Source organism: Bos indicus, chromosome 2 (genome assembly GCF_029378745.1).
Source record: "Bos indicus isolate NIAB-ARS_2022 breed Sahiwal x Tharparkar chromosome 2, NIAB-ARS_B.indTharparkar_mat_pri_1.0, whole genome shotgun sequence".
In the NCBI taxonomy this organism is placed as follows: domain Eukaryota; kingdom Metazoa; phylum Chordata; class Mammalia; order Artiodactyla; family Bovidae; genus Bos; species Bos indicus.
This window is the reverse complement of record NC_091761.1, coordinates 121,026,861-121,045,915: the sequence shown is the minus strand read 5'-3', so window position 1 is coordinate 121,045,915 and position 19,055 is coordinate 121,026,861. Positions and strand designations below refer to the sequence as shown.

The window sequence follows — 19,055 nt, the reverse complement described above, 5'->3', positions numbered from 1 at the left end:
GGAGACCTGGGTTCGATCCCTGGTTTGGGAAGATCTCCTGGAGAAGGAATTGGCAAAGCACTCCAGTATCCTTGCCTGGAAAATCCCATGGACAGAGGAGCCTGGTGGGCTGCAGTGTATGGGGTCACACAGAGTTGGACACGACTGAGTGACTAACATACACTACAGAACTCCTCACTATCCCTTCCAGGTCGGGACATACAGTTTTGAGGGCATTTTCCCTCTGTGGTCCCTTTTGCCTAGCCAAGCAATAAAGTCTGTTCTTTTATACTTTACCCAACATTTTGTCTCTGAGGTTCAACTCAGTACCAGGGTATAGAGGCCGAACTTTGACTACACCAGCCTAGATACTAGATCTGTGAATGAAGAAACCTCCAGATGATTCCAGTTTCAAGCAGTTCAAATCACTCTCAGCCACAAGAGTCTTCCCAGTTAGACTCCAGACATTGTGGAACAGAGACAAGCCATCTCTGCTGTGACTAGTCAAATTCTTGACCCATGGAATCCACGAGCATAATCAAAGTCTTTTGATGTATGCCTCGAAGTTTGGGCTGGCATGTAACACAGAAATAGTAATTGGAATATCACTTTTGTGACCAAATCTCTCAAGAACTGCCTATTCTCACCATCTCAATTTCTCCATCCGCACATAGTCCGATCATCTGGAATTTGCTCCCTTAAATCAAGCTTAACAGTCGTCTCTGAAATTAATGATTTCCAAGTTGTTAAGTCTAATAGATATTTTCTCTTGGACTGTGAAGAGATGTATTGAACACTACTGTTTAGTTCTTCCTTCTTGAATTACTCTCTTCTAGTTTTTACAATACCACACTATCCCACATCTCTTCCTTTCACTCTAGTCAATTCTTAAGACTCAATCACAGTTTCACTTTCCTCTAGCCAGCCACTAGATGATGAAGTTGGTGATGTTTGGTTCTGAGTTTCTCCTCTTCTTACTTCATAGGCTCTCTCTCTATTATATCTATGGTTTTAATTCCCATCTATACAAGAGGGAAGACATTTTACCTCCAACAATTTCATCTGTTGTAAAAAGCTATATGGCTATATGTCCAAATGCTTTTTCATATTTTGTACCAGGTAGGGTTCTTAGTTGCAAGGCCAGTCAAGACTGGCCTTGACTGATTTAAACAGAAGTGAATCATTAAAAGTCCATAGATTCACAGGAAGAGCAAAGCACAGGGGTTGGAGCCTATGTTAACCAGGCAGAAACAACAGCCATGTCATACCATAAGAACTGGCCTGGTGAGGATACCAACATTTCTCCATGGCAGCTGGCCCCACTGATAGCACTGGTACTGGACACCTTGGAGATACTGTCTTGCTGCAACTGTCACCACGGCTAGAAAAGATTGTTTGAGTTTGCCTGCTTCTTACAACTCCCTCTTCAAAGTCCCTGGAGGGTGCATCTGACTATCAAAGTGTAGACCATGTCCATTATCTTAACCACAAAAGATTCTGGGAAAGCAAACCACTGGCATTTCCAGATTTTGTTGCAGATGGCCAATTCAACCTCCCACCAATTACTCATTATGTAAGGAATTCTCCAACTATATAAAAGAGTTTCAGAAGCTAGAGGGGGAAGTTGAGGGAAAAAACTCTTACTATTTCTTCCTTGGCCTTTGTGTGGATCAAAATAAACTGTGGAGAATTCTGAAAGCGATGGGAATACCAGATCACCTGACCTGCCTCTTGAGAAACCTATATGCAGGTCAGGAAGCAACAGTTAGAACTGGACATGGAACAACAGACTGGTTCCAAATAGGAAAAGGAGTACGTCAAGGCTGTATATTGTCACCCTGCTTATTTAACTTCTATGCAGAGTACATCATGAGAAACTCTGGGTTGGAAGAAGCACAAGCTAGAATCAAGATTGCTGGGAGAAATATCAATAACCTCAGGTATGCAGATGATACCACCTTTATGGCAGAAAGTGAAGAGGAACTAAAAAGCCTCTTGATGAAAGTGAAAGAGGAGAGTGAAAAAGTTGGCTTAAAGCTCAACATTCAGAAAACAAAGATCATGGCATCTGGTCCCATCACTTCATGGTAAATAGATGGGGAAACAGTGGAAACAGTGTCAGACTTTATTTTTTGGGACTCCAAAATCACTGCAGATGGTGATTGCAGCCATGAAATTAAAAGACGCTTACTCCTTGGAAGGAAAGTTATGACCAACCTAGATAGCATATTAAAAAGCAGAGACATTACTTTGCCAACAAAGGTCCATCTAGTCAAGGCTATGGTTTTTCCAGTGGTCATGTATGGATATGAGAATTGGACTGTAAAGAAAGCTGAGTGCTGAAGAATTGATGCTTTTGAACTGTGGTGCTGGAGAAGACTCTTGAGAGTCCCTTGGACTGCAAGGAGATCCAACCAGTCTATCCTAAATGAGAGCAGTCCTGGGTGTTCATTGGAAGGAGTGATGCTGAAGCTGAAACTCCAGTACTTTGGCCACCTCATGGGAAGAGTTGACTCATTGGAAAAGACCCTGATGCTGTGAGGGATTGGGGGCAGGAGGAGAAGGGGAAGACAGAGGATGAGATGGCTGGATGGCATCACTGACTCAATGGACATGAGTTTGGGTAAACTCCTGGAGTTGGTGATGGACAGGGAGGCCTGGCGTGCTGTGATTCATGGGGTCACAAAGAGTTGGACACAACTGAGCGACTGAACTGAACTGAACTGATTTCTTCCTTGCAACAAAGAGTTTGTCACTAATCTGATGTGCTCTGCTGAGGACCAAGTTTGTAGAACTCTTTTGCATGTTTCAATTAAAGCTAAAAAAAAAAACAACCCAAAAAATCTTTTGCTGTAACAATGTCCAGGTCTTTCTAGGAGAATTATCAATGGGGATGCTAGTAAAATAGTCTGAGTACATTCAACATTCCTGATACCTAATGGTTTTCAAACACAGTTTTAATGATCTGTGCAGAATGATGTGAGGAAATGGAACTAAATAGCAAAATAACTGGAGACTAATACGAGGTGACATTAAGAGATAGTTGTGTTTTGTATCCTATGAACTGTAGCTTGCCAGGCTCCCCTGTCCATGAGATTGCCTAGGCAAGAATACTGGAGTGGGTTGTCATTTCTTTCTCCAGGGTATCTTCCCCACCCAGGGATCAAAACTGCATCCCCTGCATTGGTAGGCATATTCTTTACCACGGTGCCACTAAGGAAGCCCTTCTAGTAGAGAATATGGTCCGCAAAGCACATAATTAATTATGATGAAACCAAAGTAACAAACTTTGTCCACTATAACTGAATATGACATAAAAGAGAAGTCCATCAAAGACTAAAGATTTTGAAATTCTGAGTCTTGTTTTACTATATCACAGAACTTTTCAGTACTTTACTCCAACATAAGGAACTAGAAAACTAATTTATAAAATTGTTTCTATAGTAACAATGAAAATTCAGTGATTATAAAGATTTTAGCAAGTACATAATCTGATGCCTGACTCTGAATATTAGGGACATAAATATGTCAGAAGACTGACTTGATCTACAATGAATTTTTGTATTTGAAAACACAAAATCTGCTATTCTTACTAGTTTTTTATTTTCTTTGAACTTAACCAAGAATTATTTTCTCTTATCTCAGCTTCTTGGGTTAGCCTCTTCAAAGAAAATGCAATGCTTGTGACCTGTAGAGATTTAGAAAAGGTATCCCCGACTAAAATGAGTGCCTCAATAAAAGGAAAAATTCTGTACAGATCTCTTCCATTTGACGCTGCTAAACTTAAGTACAATAATGTCACATGTACTTATACAGTAATTGTGGGCACGCCTAAGTCCCTCCCTCTTTCCTAAACCAAATTCCCCAGATCCTAGAAATCCAGCCCTTCTGCCCTCCGGAGGCGCCTTTCCCAACGTAAAGTACAATTTAAAATTTAAGCTCCTGACTAAATAATGATTCCGTAGTCAACTGCTCGGGGATCTGGGCACCCCAGTGCCTCTGGAGCGTGCAGCGGGGTGTAGGGAAGGGCAGGGGGAGTGGGCGAAGCTGCTGGTTGGTGCCTGAAATCTGTGCGTTGCCCCTTTAATTGTGTCCCCAGCCCTCGGGCGTTTCTGTCCAACGCCCACGTCAGCAAATACCTTTTGTTTCTCTCACGTTGGGGCTACTTGTTTTGGGGCGCAAAGGAACGGCTTCGAAAGGGGGAATTTCCCCCGCCGAGAACCGGGAATCTTCCCCCCAGCCCGCGCGCGCGACCCGCCGTTGCGCCGCGGCCCGCGGTAAGTGGCTGCGCGCCGCGCGGGCGGAGGGCGGGCGGGGCGTCGGGGCAGCCTCGCACGGGCCCGCAAGCCTCGCTGCGGGCGGCGGCGCGGGCGAAGGCGCCGCGGGCTTTGCTCCCCGGGCGGTGGCGGCGGGATACGGCCCGGGCGCTGCGCCCCCAGACGTCCCCGGGCTGGGAGAGCGGCGGGAGGCGCAGAGGCGAGCGGGCGCCATTTGCAGCCCCGGGCGCAGCGGCGGTGGCGCGCCGGCTCTGAGGGGCTGGAGACGGTCACAAAGGAGGCGCGGCCGGGCGGCCGGCGCCGAGGACCTGGCCTGGCGGCGGTGGCCGGCGAGGAGAGGCGGGCGGCGGCGGGGCGCACCGGTTCCCGGACTGCGCGGCCGCCGCGCCCGCCCTGCCACCCGGCCCTGTCCGCCTGCGCGCCCGGGAGGGGCTGCGGGACAATGGCCGCGCCGTCGCCGCCCGCGCCCGCCCGACCGCCCCACCGCCCCCGCCGAGCGCCGCGCCCGCCTGGCCGCCCGGCCCAGCCCGGCCGTGGCGCGGGGAAAGGCGGGAAGGCGCGCGGAGCCTCCTGGCGGCGGTGGCGGGAAGGCGGCGCGGGGCCGGTGCCGGGCGTGTCTGGAGCCGTCGGGCGCCGCAGACTCCCGGAGGGTCGGCGGCCGGCGGGGCTCGGGCTGCGCGGCCAGTGATGGGTGGCCCGCCGGATGGGGCGGCCAAGGTCTGGGGCTTGTCACTTGCGGCCAGGAGTCCGAGTTTCTCCGTACATCTTCCATCTTTTGGTTTTATATCGTGACGCGACAGATCCGGGCTTAGAACCCAAGCAGACTTACTATACCTAACTAATATTGTGCTGTAATTACTGTTTTATGACGGACTCACACATATGCACCTTCTGCCTATGTAGACGGCATCTTTTGTAAGTTAATAGCAGTTTGACACCTTCGCCTTCAAATGCGCTTATTTATTATTGATTGTGCCAGTAGCCAGGTTCTGTATCTTGCAAAGGCGGTTCTCCCCGCCCCCCCCCACCCCGGCCCCGGCTTTCGTTTTTCTTTTTAAATTAAAATATAGTAGACATATAACCTTATGTTAGGCTTAGTCCATAATGGGTTTGCAAGCGGTAGATTCTCACCTATTGGGCTTTTAAACTACACACGTCAGTATTACTTCTGTTCTTAATAAGCATTTATATTTGCAGAACTTTAGTAAATGGAGTGCTTTCGCCTATATGAATTGTTTCACTTTTTTTCACATAAAACAACCATCCAGTCAGGCCGGTGGTTTTTCCACTTTCTAGGTGGGGAAACGCATTAAGCATTTAAACGTTAAGCCAAGAGGTGAACAGTGGCAGGCTTCCAGCGCCCTTGCCTCCTGTTCTTGCTCTTCATTTCCTCTTGAAGTCACCTCCAGAGTCTTTAAGTAAGCAAGTCATATCGTTCCCATGCTCTTAAAAACCTTAACCGATCTTATCAGAAACAAGTCTAAAATCCTCAGCAGAATAAACCTCAGGCTCAAAACTTCCTCTCTAATCTTCCCCGAGTCTCAGATAAGGCTTGAGTTTGTGGGACCCCTGGAGCAAGAGCCCTTCACTGAAGGGCTGTTAGGCAGACTATAACCAGCAATCAGATACCTTTATTCCTGGGAGTCCCCCTGGCCACACAAATGGTAAATGGGAAGTGAGAATCTAACCTGCCACCCTCGGCCAAATGGGCATGTTTGGGTTAGGCTGTGAAATATTAGACCGAGGCATCATGAGTACCTTGGCTTCTTTCAAGTTGTGAATTCCCCATGAAAGAGAGCAGCCTGCCAGAACTTATCTTGCAGCCTTGAAATCACCAGCTCTGCTGTTGATGATGATTTGAGCCCCCAAACTTTGTAAGATAGGGTAATACTTGATTCATCCTGTATCATTTAAATCTTATTTTCTAGATAAAATGGAATTTATGTCTAATAGGCTCAACCTTTTCAGTGACCTATCTGTTTATAATAATTAAAGAATTTGGTGCGAGTGTTTTGATCCCCTTGAGGAAAGTTCTTGTCACTTTTTTGCTTAGAATTGGTCAATGGCTGCTCATCTTCAGTGGCTCCCCGTCTTAATCAGACCAAAAGCCCAAGGCCCTAAAGAGTCTACCAAGTCCTACAGGAACTGGTCCCATGATGTCCTGTGAAAGTCGCTCAGTTGTGTCTGACTCTTTTCGACCCCATGGACTATACAGTCCTTGGAATTCTCCAGGCCAGAATACTGGAGTGGGTAGCCTTTCCCTTCTCCAGGGGATCTTCCCAATCCAGGGACTGAACCCAGGTCTCCCGCATTGCAGGGAGATTCTTTACCAGCTGAGCCACAAGGGGAGCCCCATGGTGTCCTACTGCCCCACAATCTGTTGTTCCTCTCTGACTCCATCTTTCATTACTCTCCCCAGCCCTCCATTTTCTAAAATTTTTTTAGCTCCCTGACTCGGGATCCAACCCATACCCCCTACATTGGGAGCACTGAGTCTTAACCACTGGACTGCCAGGGAAGTCCTCCCCAGCTCTTGCTGTTTCTCCAACCTCCTTGCCTGCTTCTCTTCAGAGCCTTTGCATTTGCTGTTCCATCTGCCTGGAACAGCCTTCCTCCAGATAGCTGAATAACTCTCTTACCATCTTTGGACTTTACTTTAAATGCCATCTTCTCATTGAGACTTTCCTCAAATATTGTTTTTATTTTCTTAACATTTTTATATTTAATTCTGATTGCAATTTCTTAATTCTAATTTACAGGGTTAAAAGATATGTATCCATACAATTACCACGCCAGTTTGCTGAAGTTTCTCATGGCCCAGGGATTTATCCTAAGGAGACTGAACTTTGTATTTGTGACCTTTGTATTGGTGATACATTAAAATCTTAATTAATAGCTATATACCTTTAAAGGGGGCTTCCCTGGTGTTTCAGTGGTAAAGAACACACCTGCCAATGCCAGAGACACAGGAGATGCAGGTTTGATCCCTGGAGGAGGAAATGGCATCCCACTCCAGTATTCTTACCAATGTTCCACGGGCAGAGGAGCCTGGCAGCCACAGTCCGTGGGGTCACAAAGAGTCAGACATGACTGAGCACACACACACCTTTAAAAAGATGGTCTTCTAGCCCACAACTGTAATAAGAGTTATATTTGTTACCTAAATCTTTCCTTTACTTGTGGAAATGCATGTCTATTCCTTCTATTCCAAAGACTTTTTAACTTCAGTTCAGTCACTCAGTCGTGTCTGAATCTTTGCGACCCCATTAATCGCAGCACACCAGGCCTCCCTGTCCATCACCAACTCCTGGAGTTCACCCAAACTCTTGTCCATCGAGTCGGTGATGCCATCCAGCCATCTCATCCTCTCGTACCCTTCTCCTCCTGCCCCCAATCCCTCACAGCATCAGAGTCTTTTCCAATGAGTCAACTCTTCGCATGAGGTGGCCAAAGTATTGGAGTTTCAGCTTCAACATCAGTCCTTCCAAAGAACACCCAGGACTGATCTCCTTTAAGATGGACTGGTTGGATCTCCTTGCAGTCCAAGGGACTCTCAAGAGTCTTCTCCAACACCACAGTTCAAAAGCATCAATTCTTTTTAACTTAATGATTCCTAAAATATGTATATTGTCTTTTTCATCCACCTTTAAAGATCTTGAACTTGGTGGGAATCATTAATTCTTTAATATTCTTAGGACTGTTATAGATTAAACTCTTACAGATATTTAAAATGTTTCAAATTTCATTTTTATGTATTTATTTTTGGCTGCGCTGGGTCTCTCTTGCTGTGTGTGAGTTTTCTGTAATTGTGGCAAGCGGGGGCTACTCTCTAGTTGTATGTGAAATCTCCCCCAGCCAGAGACTGAACCCATGTTGTGGCAGGTGGATTCCCAACCACTGGACCATCATGGAAGTCCTCAATTGAATTTTGACTGTCTGCGTGAACTAGTATAACTAGCTGTTTCAACTTATAAGGTCAATCTACTAAAAAGAAAATTTGAAACATATTACCCATTTCCATGACTTAATCACATACTTTGAGAATAACCTAAACCTTTCCTGATGACTCAGGAATACAATTATGGCTCTTTCCCTCCAAGAAGGCTGCAGAGGCAGACTATACAGCCATGGCCAAGATAAAGGCTCAAGACCTTCTTGGCAAGAAGAATGAGGAGCTGCTGAAAAAGTTGGAAGACCTGAAGGTGGAGCTATCCTAGCTGCGTGTGGCTAAAGTGACAGGCAGTGAGGCTTCCAAACTCTCCAAGATTCTTGTTTTTAAATCCATTGCCAGTGTACTCACCATCATTAACCAGACTCAGAAAGAGAAGCTCGGGAAATCTGTAAGGGTAAGAAGCCTCTGATCTGTGACCCAAGAAAACACGAGCCATGCACCAAGCATGAACAGAACCTGAAGACCAAGAAGCAGTGGTGGAAAGAGTGGCTGTTCCCACTCCGGGAATATGCGGTCAAGGCCTGAGCATCCAGGCATCAATAAAACAAGCAAACTGGCAAAAAAAAAAAAAGAAAAAGTACAATTATGAATACAAGTTACGTTAATGCTTTGTAGGTGTAAATATTAGTATATCGAGTTATAACTACCCCAATTTATAGGACAATTCCTATTTTCTTGGAAAAATTCCTATATATCGCTTCTGTTTTTCAGTCTCTATGCCTTAATTTAGTTCCTCACCATTTCTTACTTTGACAACTGCATTAAGCCTTTAAATTAATCTCCCTGGCCCTGCCTCTCCCACTATTTCTCCAGGCTGTTTTGGGTTTTTTTTTCAGGGTATACAAACTGGCTCATCATAACAATAATACCTAATAATTATTGAGCCCTAACTGCATGGTGAGCCACTAGGATATTAAAAAGCAAAGATATCACTTTGCTGACAAATGTCCGTCTAGTCGAAGCTATGGTTCTTCCAGTAGTCATGTATGGATGTGAGAGCTGGACCGTAAAGAAGACAGAGCACCGAAGAATTGATGTTTTTGAACTGTCATGCTGAAGAAGACTCTCGAGAGTCCCCTGGACAGCAAGGAGATCAAACTAGTCAATCTTAAAGGAAATCAACCCTGAATACAATATGCATTGCAAGGGCTGATGCTGAAGCTGAAGCTCCAATACTTTGGCCACCTGATGTGAAAAGCCGACTCATTGGAAAAGACCTTGATGCTGGGAAAGATTGAAGGCAGAAGGAGAAGAGGGTGACAGAGGATGGGGTGGTTGGATGGCATCATTGATTCAATTGTCATGAACTTGGGCAAACTCCGGGAGATGGTGAGGGACAGGGAGGCCTGGCGTCCTGCAGTCCATGGGGTCGCAAAGAGTCAGACACGACTTGGCTACTGAACAACAACAGATGGCATGCTGGGCTTCCCAGGTGGCGCTAATGGTAAAGAAATCATGCCTCTCCTGCCAGTTCAGGAGAGACAAGAGACACTGGTTCCATCCCTGGGTTGGAAAGATCCCCTGGAGAAGGAAATAGCAACCCACTCCAGTATTCCTGCCTGGGAAATCCCACGGACAGAGTAGCCTGATCCATGGGGTTTCAAAGAGCTGGACATGAATGAGCACACACACACCCACCTGCTTGCTAGGCATTTTGCATACATTATGGTCAGAAAAAATGCAGGACTTAAAAGAGTGCTGGTTTGGGGTCAGTCAGCCTGAATTCCAGTCTGTTCCCTTGCTTCATGTGTAGTCTTGGAGAAGATTTTGTTTTTATTCCTCTGTGCCTCTGTTTCTTGATCTATACCATGTGAATCACAGTAGCACTTATTTCATGAGGCTGTTGTGAGGACTGAAATAAGATAATGGGTGTAAAATGCTTACTGCTGTGCTTAGTAAACCTTCAAATATTAGCTATTTACTTTTATGAAGATATAACTCATATACCATAAAATTCACCTTTTAAAGTGTACAATTCAGTGTTTTTTAGTGTATCACAAAGTTATGCAGCCATCACTACTCTGTAATCATAGAACACTTTACTGCATAAAGAAACTGCACATCCATTAATAGCCCCTGACAACACTAACCTACTCTCTGTCTCTCACCTGCCCATGCTGGATATTTCATATAAAAGAAATCATAAAATATATGGTGTCTTGTGACCGGCTTCTTTTGCTTAGCTTGAAGTTTTTAAGTTTCATCCATGTGGTAGCAAATAGGAAATCAGTTTTTCATTCCTTTTTAATGGCTGAATAACTTTCCATTGAGTGGATCTACCACATTTTGTTTGTCCATTTCCCAAATGTTGATGGACATTGGGTTGTTTCTACCCTTTCACTGTTATGAATAATGCTGCTATAAACATTTGTATACAAATTTCTATGGGCATATATAGTTTCATTTCTCTTAAACATAAACATAAACCTGGGAGTGGAATTGCAGTCTTGTGGTAACTCTATGTTTAATCATTTAGGAACTACCAGGGTGTTTTCCAAAATGGGTGTACCATTTTACATTCCAACTGGCAGTACGTGAAGGTTCTGATTTCTACACATCCTGGCCAACACTTGTTATTTTCCTGTGTGTGTGTGTGTGTGTTTATAGTAGTCAGCCTAATGGGTGTGAAGTCATATCTCACTATGACTTTTACTTGCATTTCCTTAATGACTCCTGATGCTAAACATATCTTCACATGCTCATTGTTGTTTGTCTTTATTTCTTATTGCTGTTAATCTTACTTATCTTAGCTATTATCTTACTTAATCCTCTCAACAGACTTCCTTAGCGCCTCTTAAGTCAGTATCTCCATTTTACAAAAAGGAAACTGGTACTTAGGGTTAAGTAACTTGACTAAGTCACATAGCTAGTCATTGGTAGACCTATAACCATGTCATTCTTCTTAAAATCCTTCAAAAATGTCCAGACCCACAGAAGTGGAGGGGTTTCAGGAGCTGGCACCTACATACTGTTCTCTGTTCATCTCCCACTGTCCCTTCACAGACCCTGAGTCTCTAGCCACAGCAAACTTTTTTGAAGAGGTCATGCTTTTTAATACTTGCTATGCCTCTGCCCTTTGGGCTTCTGTCTAGAATGCCCTTTGTCCTCTTCGCCATTATGAACTTTTATTCATCCTTCAAGACTCGACTGTTACTGCCTTTTGGAAGCTTTTGTGGACTTGCTTCTTAGGTGGCACTAGTGGTAAAGAACCCTCCTGCCAATGCAGGAGACAAGAGACGTGGGTTCAATCCCTGGATCAGGAAGATCTCCTGGAGAAGGGCATCGCAACCCACTCCAGTATTCTTGCCTGGGGAATCCCATGGACAAAGGAGCCTGGCAGGCTACAGTCCATACGGTCGCAAATAGTTGGACATGACTGAGGCGACTTGGCATGCATGCATGTGGACATGGCCAGGCAAAGTCATTTGCTTCCTTGGTTTTATAGTTTCCTTCTCCTAGGAGTACTTTCTCTCTCTTTCTTTCTCTCTCTGCTGATAGACACTGAGGCCTTGTAGGGCACTGATCTTTGATGTGTCATCAGGGTTGTATTCCCAGGGCCAGGGATTGCCTGGCATTGAGCAGGTGCTCAATAAATAGATATTGAATGAATATGTTTCACATTTCAGAATATCTGTTCTCATGAAAATAAAAGATATTTTTCTTTAAAAAAAGGGAAAGAGAGACTTGCCTGGTGGTCCAGTGGCTAAGACTCTGCACATTCAATGCAAGGGACCCAAGTTCCATCCCTGCCCAGGGCACTAGATCCCACATGCCACAGCTGAGTTTTCATGCCGAAACTAAAGATCCCAAGTGTTGCAGCTAAGACCTGACACAGCCAAAAAATAATATTTTTTTTAAAAAAAGAACAAAATAATATATGATGGTGAAAGTCGCTCGGTCGTGTCCGACTCTTTGCGGGCCCCATGGACTATACAGTCCATGGGATTCTCCAGAATACTGGAGTGGGTAGCCGTTTCCTTCTCCAGGGAATCTTCCCAACCCAAGGATTAAACTGGGGTCTGCTGCATTGCAGGTGGATTCTTTACCAACCAAACTATCAGGGAAGCCCCAAAATATATATAGCTGTATGATTTTCAGAACAGTGTAAAAGTAGTTATTGCATCAAAGCATGAAGTTTCTTTCTTTCCATTGTTTTTCTAACTCTTCAGTAAATCTCCATTGCTCTTGAGTCCTGGACTTTCTGCAGCATCTGAACTGTCGAAGGTACAGCAAACACCTTTGTACTGGCTTCAGGGCCCTCTGTCTCGATGGTTGTTGGATAAGGTGAAACACAGCGTTCTTATAATTTCAGCATATTGCGGGGGGAGCTTTATTCCAAAATCTTTTTTTATCATCAGAATACACTTTTTTTTTTTAAATGCAGAATACACTTCACACCAAACCAGGCCATAATTTTATCTAAGACCTTCTTAATAAGTACATTAGAATAGCATTCTAAGCCTAAACATTAAAATTTTTAACTTCCAGTTTTCAAATGAGTACTGATCTCATTCTCATGAAGTCTCCTCTCTGATAACATTTTAAAAACAATCTAAATTTTAAATAAGTGTCTACGTGTCTGTTAATGGACGAATGGATAAATAAAATGTGGTTTATATATAATGGGATAATATTCGGTCATGACAAAAAAGAAATGCTGTCATGTGTGACAACATGGACGGACCCAAAAAATAATATGCTAAGTGAATTAAGCTAGGTGGAGAAAGACAAATACTGTGTGTTGTCACTTATACGTGAAATCTGAAAACTCCAACTCATAGAACAGAGTAGAAAAGTAGTCAGGGACCGGAGGGTGGGGAAAATAGGGTGAGATTGCTAAAAAGGCACAAAATTTTCAGCTATAAGATGAATAAGTTCTGAGGATCTAATGTATAACATAGAGACTATAGTTGATAACACTGTATTATACAATTGAAATTTGCTAAGGGAGCAGAACTTAAATGTTCTCACCAAAAAAAAGAAAGGGTAAAGATGGTGCAGTGGTCAAGAATCTGCCTGCCACTGCAGGAGATGCAAGAGACACAGGTTCTATCCCTGGGTCGGGAAGATCCCCTGAGGAGGAAATGGCAATCCACTCCAATATTCTTGCCTGGAAAATCCCATGAACAGAGGAGCCAGGTGGGCTGCAGTTCATGGGGTCACAAAGAGTCAGACACAACTCAGCAAATCAGCATGCATTAATTAACTAGGTAGGAGGAATCCTTTTACAATGTATATGTATATCAGATACCATAATGTACACTTTAATATCTTACAGATTTATTTGTCAGTTCTATCTTAATGAAGCTGAAAAAAAAAATCTGAATAACACACCCTGGTTTATCAGTTTAGTTCAGTAGCTCAGTTGTGTCCGACTCTTTGTGACCCCATGGACTGCAACATGCCAGGCCTCCCTGTCCATCACCAACTCCAGGAGTTTACTCAAACTCATGTCCATTGAGTCAGTGATGCCATCCAACCATCTCATCCTCTGTCGTCGGCTTCTCTTCCCGCCTTCAATCTTTCTCAGCATCAGGGTCTTTTCAAATGAGTTAGCTCTTCGAAAGCAGGTGGCCAAAGTATTGGAGTTGCAGCTTCAACATCAGTCCTTCCAATGAACACTCAGGACTGATCTCCTTTAGGATGGACTGGTTGGATCTCCTTGCAGTCCAAGGGACTCTCAAGAGTCTTCTCCAACACCACGGTTCAAAAGCATCAATTCTTTGGCACTCAGCTTTCTTTATAGTCCAAGTCTCACATCCATACATGACCACTGGAAAAACCATAGCTTTGACTAGACGGACCTTTGTTGGCAAAGTAATGTCTTTGCTTTTTAATATGCTGTCTAGGTTGGTCATAACTTTGTTTCCAAGGAGTAAGCATCTTTTAATTTCATGGCTGCAGTCACCATCTGCAGTGATTTTGGAGCCCCCAAAAATAAAGTCAGAGCATAGTTAATGAGGTAGTATTTGTAATGGGAAAATGGCAAAAATTGTTACTAGAAAATTACTCTTCCTTAGGGTGAGACCCACAAAAACTAGTTAGAGTAACTAATTAGTTGGCTAGTTTGCTATCCTCAGGTACACTGTGGTTCTGAAATGGTCACTCTCTCTGTGTATACATATATGATGAAACCAGTCAGATCTTTTCTGTGACCACTTGTGTGTAAGTTAAAATTCTTGAGGTCACAATAAAATGTATAGAACAAAATTCTAAAATGTTTACATTTTCTACTCAATTAAAGCAGTGTTTTAAAGTGGCCTGCATAACTAGTAATATTACTGTGATAATAGCTAACATCTCTCAGGGGCTTTTTCTAAGACTGCTGCTGCTAAGTTGCTTCAGTCGTGTCCGCCACTCTGACCCCATAGACAGCAGCCCACCAGGTTCCCCTGTCCCTGGGATTCTCCAGGCAAGAATGCTGGAGTGGGTTGCCATTTCCTTCTCCAATGCATGAAAGTGAAAAGTGAAAGTGAAGTCGCTCAGTCGTGTCTGACTCTGAGTGACCCCACGGACTGTAGCCTACCAGGCTCCTCCATCCATGGGATTTTCCAGGCAAGAGTACTGGAGTGGGGTGCCATTGCCTTCTCCGTTTCTAAGACAGTCACTATTATAAGCACTTTCAGTTCAGTTTAGTTCAATCACTCAGTTGTGTCCAACTCTTTTCAACCCCATGTACTGCAGCACGCCAGGCTTCCCTGTCCATCACCAATGCCCAGAGCTTACTCGGACTCACGTCCATAGAGCTGGCAATGCCATCCAACCATTTCATCCTCTGTCGTCCCCTTCTGCCTTCAATCTTTCCCAGCATCAGGGTCTTTTCCAGTGAGTCAGTTCTTTGCATCAGGTGGTCAAAGTATTGGAGTTTCAGCTTCAGCATCAGCCCTTCCAATGAATATTCAGGACTGATTTCCTTTAGGCTTGACTGTTTTGATCTCCTTGCAGTCCACGGGACTCTTCAAAAGCATCGATTTTTTGGCACTCAGCTTTATAGTCCAACTCTCACATCCATACATGACTACTGGAAAAACCAGTACTTTACTTAGATTATCTTTTCATTTACTATGTCCCATAACTGGAAAATATTATTGCTAGTCCCATTTTATAGATGAAGAAACTAAGGTACAGGGACATTAACATCCCAGGAAGGTTAATGTATGGCAGAGCCAGAATTTGCACCGAGGCAGTCTGATTCCAGAGCATGTATCGTCAAGCATACTGCTCAGTACTGCAGCTCACAGACAGACCAGTCACCCTTCTGCTTATGTATTGAGGCAACTGGTGTGCTAATATGTCATCTGGGCCCAGTTGCAGGAAAGAGAAACCACTCTAGCATTTTAGTCTGTTTGCAGAATTACTCGAAGGGCTGGGAGGCATGGGCCTTCAGAAATTATTCCCAGCACCAGACTACTTACCAGGCCCTCCAGGGGAGGGTCTCAGGAGGCCACCCCAGCCACATCTGAGTTCCAGATGACATTGCTTGCTGCAGTTCAAGGGTCAGGAAATTGCTATTCTGAAACTGCCCCTCAACACCCACCAACTAGTAACGGCTATCTCCACCAAACTTGTCTCTTGACAGCTGTGAGGTTCGGGACGCTGGAACACTGCAGAAAAACCCAATGTTTCCATAAATGTGCTTGCCAGCATTAACAGTCAGAAGAGCAGAAAGATGGCTCCCGCCCCATTTCTGCCTTCCAAATCTCACGAAACAGCTGACAGATAGACCCCATTTCACATGGGGAAACATAACTGTAGAGGAGTCTGGGAAATGGACATTTTAATTTTCCACAAGGAAGTTAGAAAGGATGCTGGGGGTTAATACTCAAATCCACTCAGATAATTTTCTGCTAGGGTAGAATTTGGTGGTTGTCACTAAAGATGACATTTCATCAGTATATATAAACTGTTTCTGGTACAGACTATGTTCAAAAATCAGTTCTCTTTAAAAAAAGCCCCAGAATTAACTTTACTTGCCTCTGTACAGACCCAGTACAGTGGACAGTGCCAGTTAGTTTTCTTAAGTTACATTGTTGAAATAGTTAAAGCTAAATAGTTATAGCTATTAAAGCTATCAAAGTGAATACCCTTTACTGAGTGTCCTTCTCACTCACTGGGGCTAGGAGTGGATGAGGTTTTAGGGTTGGGAGGAGTTGATCTCAAAAGTTATTGGGCTTCCCTGGTGGCTCAGTGGTAAAGAATCCTCCTGCCAATGCAGGGAGCAGAGGTTCGATCCCTAGTCCAGGAAGATCCAACGTGCCACAAAGCAACTGAGCCTGTGCGCCACAACTGTTGAGCCTGTGCTCTAGAACCTGGGAGCCACAGCTGCTGAAGCCTGCACACTGGAGAGTTCATTCTCCACAAGAGAAGCCACTGCAAGGAGAGTAGCATCCGCTTGCTGCAACTAGAAAAAAGCCCATGCAGCAACAAGGACTCAGCACAACCAAAAAAAAGAAAACAGGGTATTTATTTTGTTCCCCCAACTACAGAGTCCTAGTTTACCTCTAAATTAGACCCTGCTGTTTTAATGATGGGTATTTCTTAAAATCCTTTTCATAGCCAACTCTATTCTTTGCTGTATTTCAAATGTAAACACATAAAAAGTGTTGATAACCCATCTCCATAGGTTTGCTGCTTCCCAGCTCCCTCACCTTTTGCTCTCAGCTTGTTTTTTGTCCCTTTATTTAAAAAAAATTTTTTAAAGTCTCCCATTCTTCCCAGCTATAGAGACTGTGGGAATTTTTTTTATATAAACTTTGCCAATCATAAGAGGAAATAACATTACACTTTATGGAATACTCAGGTCATCTTGGCTCTTTTCTCTTTTGGTTGCTGCTCAAAATTTTGTGTTGTTGTTAACTTCCAGGTCAGTGTTTTGAATGCTTTAATTTGCCAGAATTCAGACCTCCTCATGAGTGGGTAACTGATGTGTTTATTTTATTAACTAAAGTATATTTGAGCAGTTATCTTTTGTCTGGTGGTGTTTTCAGGATGCTTATTTAAAAGTTATTTCATTTCATTTTCTTCTTTATAACTGCTATATTTAAAATTTTTTCTACAAGTATATAATGCTTTTATTTTATTTTTAAATTTAATTAATTTATGTATTTCTGACTGTGCTGGGTCTTTACCGCTGTGCGGGGGCTATTCTCTGCAGCAGGCAGGCTTCTCATTGCAGCGGCTTCTCTTGCTGCGGAGCACAGGTTCTAGGGAGCGTGGGCTTCAGTAGTTGCAGCGCCCAGGCTCAGTAGTTGTGGCACACGGACTTAGTTGCTTTGTGGCACGTGGGATCTTCCTGGACCAGGGATCAAATGTGTATCCCCTGCATTGACAGGCAGATTCTTTACCACTGAGCCACCAGGGAAGCCCTGTAATACCTTTTTAAAATTAGAAATAACCTGTATTACTTTAAAAATGATTTCATTAATTTAGTCAAAATTATTTTGATGGGAATTCTTAGCTTAATTGATTAATTTAAAAAGCATTTAATTCATTTTCCACTGCCTATGAACGTAAAGCCTTAACAGTCTCTACATTAACAAAATTTCATCAATGAGCAAAATAGTTGAACAGATTTTTTTTGGGGGGGGGAATGAAAAAGGTTTGGATTAGGGTAGAAATGCATGGGCTCAGTTACTCTATGGCATGTAGGATCTTCCCATAGCAGGGATTGAACAAGTGTCCCATGCATTGCAAGGTGGACTCTTCACCAGTGGACCATCAGGGAAGCCCAACACTCAAACATTTTTAACACAAGAATTAAATTTGCAGCTGCTCCTGCAAATTGAGAGACACTGGTTCAGTCTGGCAAACAAATGAAAGATCTGGGTGACTGTAATATGCCAAAGCCTTTGACTGTGTGGATCACAATAAACTGTGGAAAATTCTGAAAGAGATGGGAATACCAGATCACCTGCCCTGCCTCTTGAGAAACCTATATGCAGGTCAGGAAGCAACAGTTAGAACTGGACATGGAACAACAGACTGGTTCCAAATAGGAAAAAACGTACATCAAGACTGTATATTGTCACCCTGCTTATTTAACTTCTATGCAGAGTACATCATGAGAAACGCTGGGCTGGAAGAAGCACAAGCTGGAATCAAGATTGCCAGGAGAAATATCAATAACCTCAGATATGCAGATGACACCACCCTTATGGCAGAAAATGAAGAGGAACTAAAAAGCCTCTTGATGAAAGTGAAAGAGGAGAGTGAAAAAGTTGGCTTAAAGCTCAACATCCAGAAAACGAAGATCATGGCATCTGGTCCCCTCACTTCATGGGAAATAGATGGGGAAACAGTGGAAACAGTGTCAGACTTTATTTTTGGGGGCTCCAAAATCACTGAAGATGGTGATTGCAGCCATGAAATTAAAAGATGCTTACTCCTTGGAAGGAAAATTATGACCAACCTAGATAGTATATTCAAAAGCAGAGATATTACTTTGCCAAAAAAGGTCTGTCTAGTCAAGGCTATGGTTTTTCCAGTGGTCATGTATGGATGTGAGAGTTGAACTGTGAAGAAAGCTGAGCGGCAAAGAATTGATGCTTTTGAACTGTGGTGTTGGAGAAGACTCTTGAGAGTCCCTTGGACTGCAAGGAGATCCAACCAGTCCATTCTAAAGGAGATCAGTCCTGGGTGTTCTTTGGAAGGACTGATGCTAAAGCTGAAAGTCCAATACTTTGGCCACCTCATGCGAAGAGTTGACTCATTGGAAAAGACTCTGATGCTGGGAGGGACTGGGGGCAGGAGGAGAAGAGGAAGACAGAGGATGAGATGGCTGGATGGCATCACTGACTCGATGGACGTGAGTTTGAGTAAACTCCGGAAGATGGTGATGGACAAGGAGG

The 19,055-nt window shown here is 43.8% G+C and overlaps 1 protein-coding gene and 1 pseudogene across 1 annotated transcript in view; both read left to right on the top strand.

Annotated features, from left to right (window-relative positions):
- Positions 1–3,885: 3,885 nt before the first annotated feature.
- The window catches only part of ZBTB8A (zinc finger and BTB domain containing 8A), a 58,838-nt gene continuing 43,668 nt past the window's right edge, over positions 3,886–19,055 (top strand). Inside the window, exon 1 of the mRNA XM_070774458.1 lies at positions 3,886–4,256. The gene's annotated coding sequence lies outside the window, so the exon portion shown is untranslated. The remainder of the gene's footprint in view (positions 4,257–19,055) is intronic.
- On the top strand, positions 5,339–18,870 carry LOC139177785 (large ribosomal subunit protein uL29 pseudogene; annotated as a pseudogene).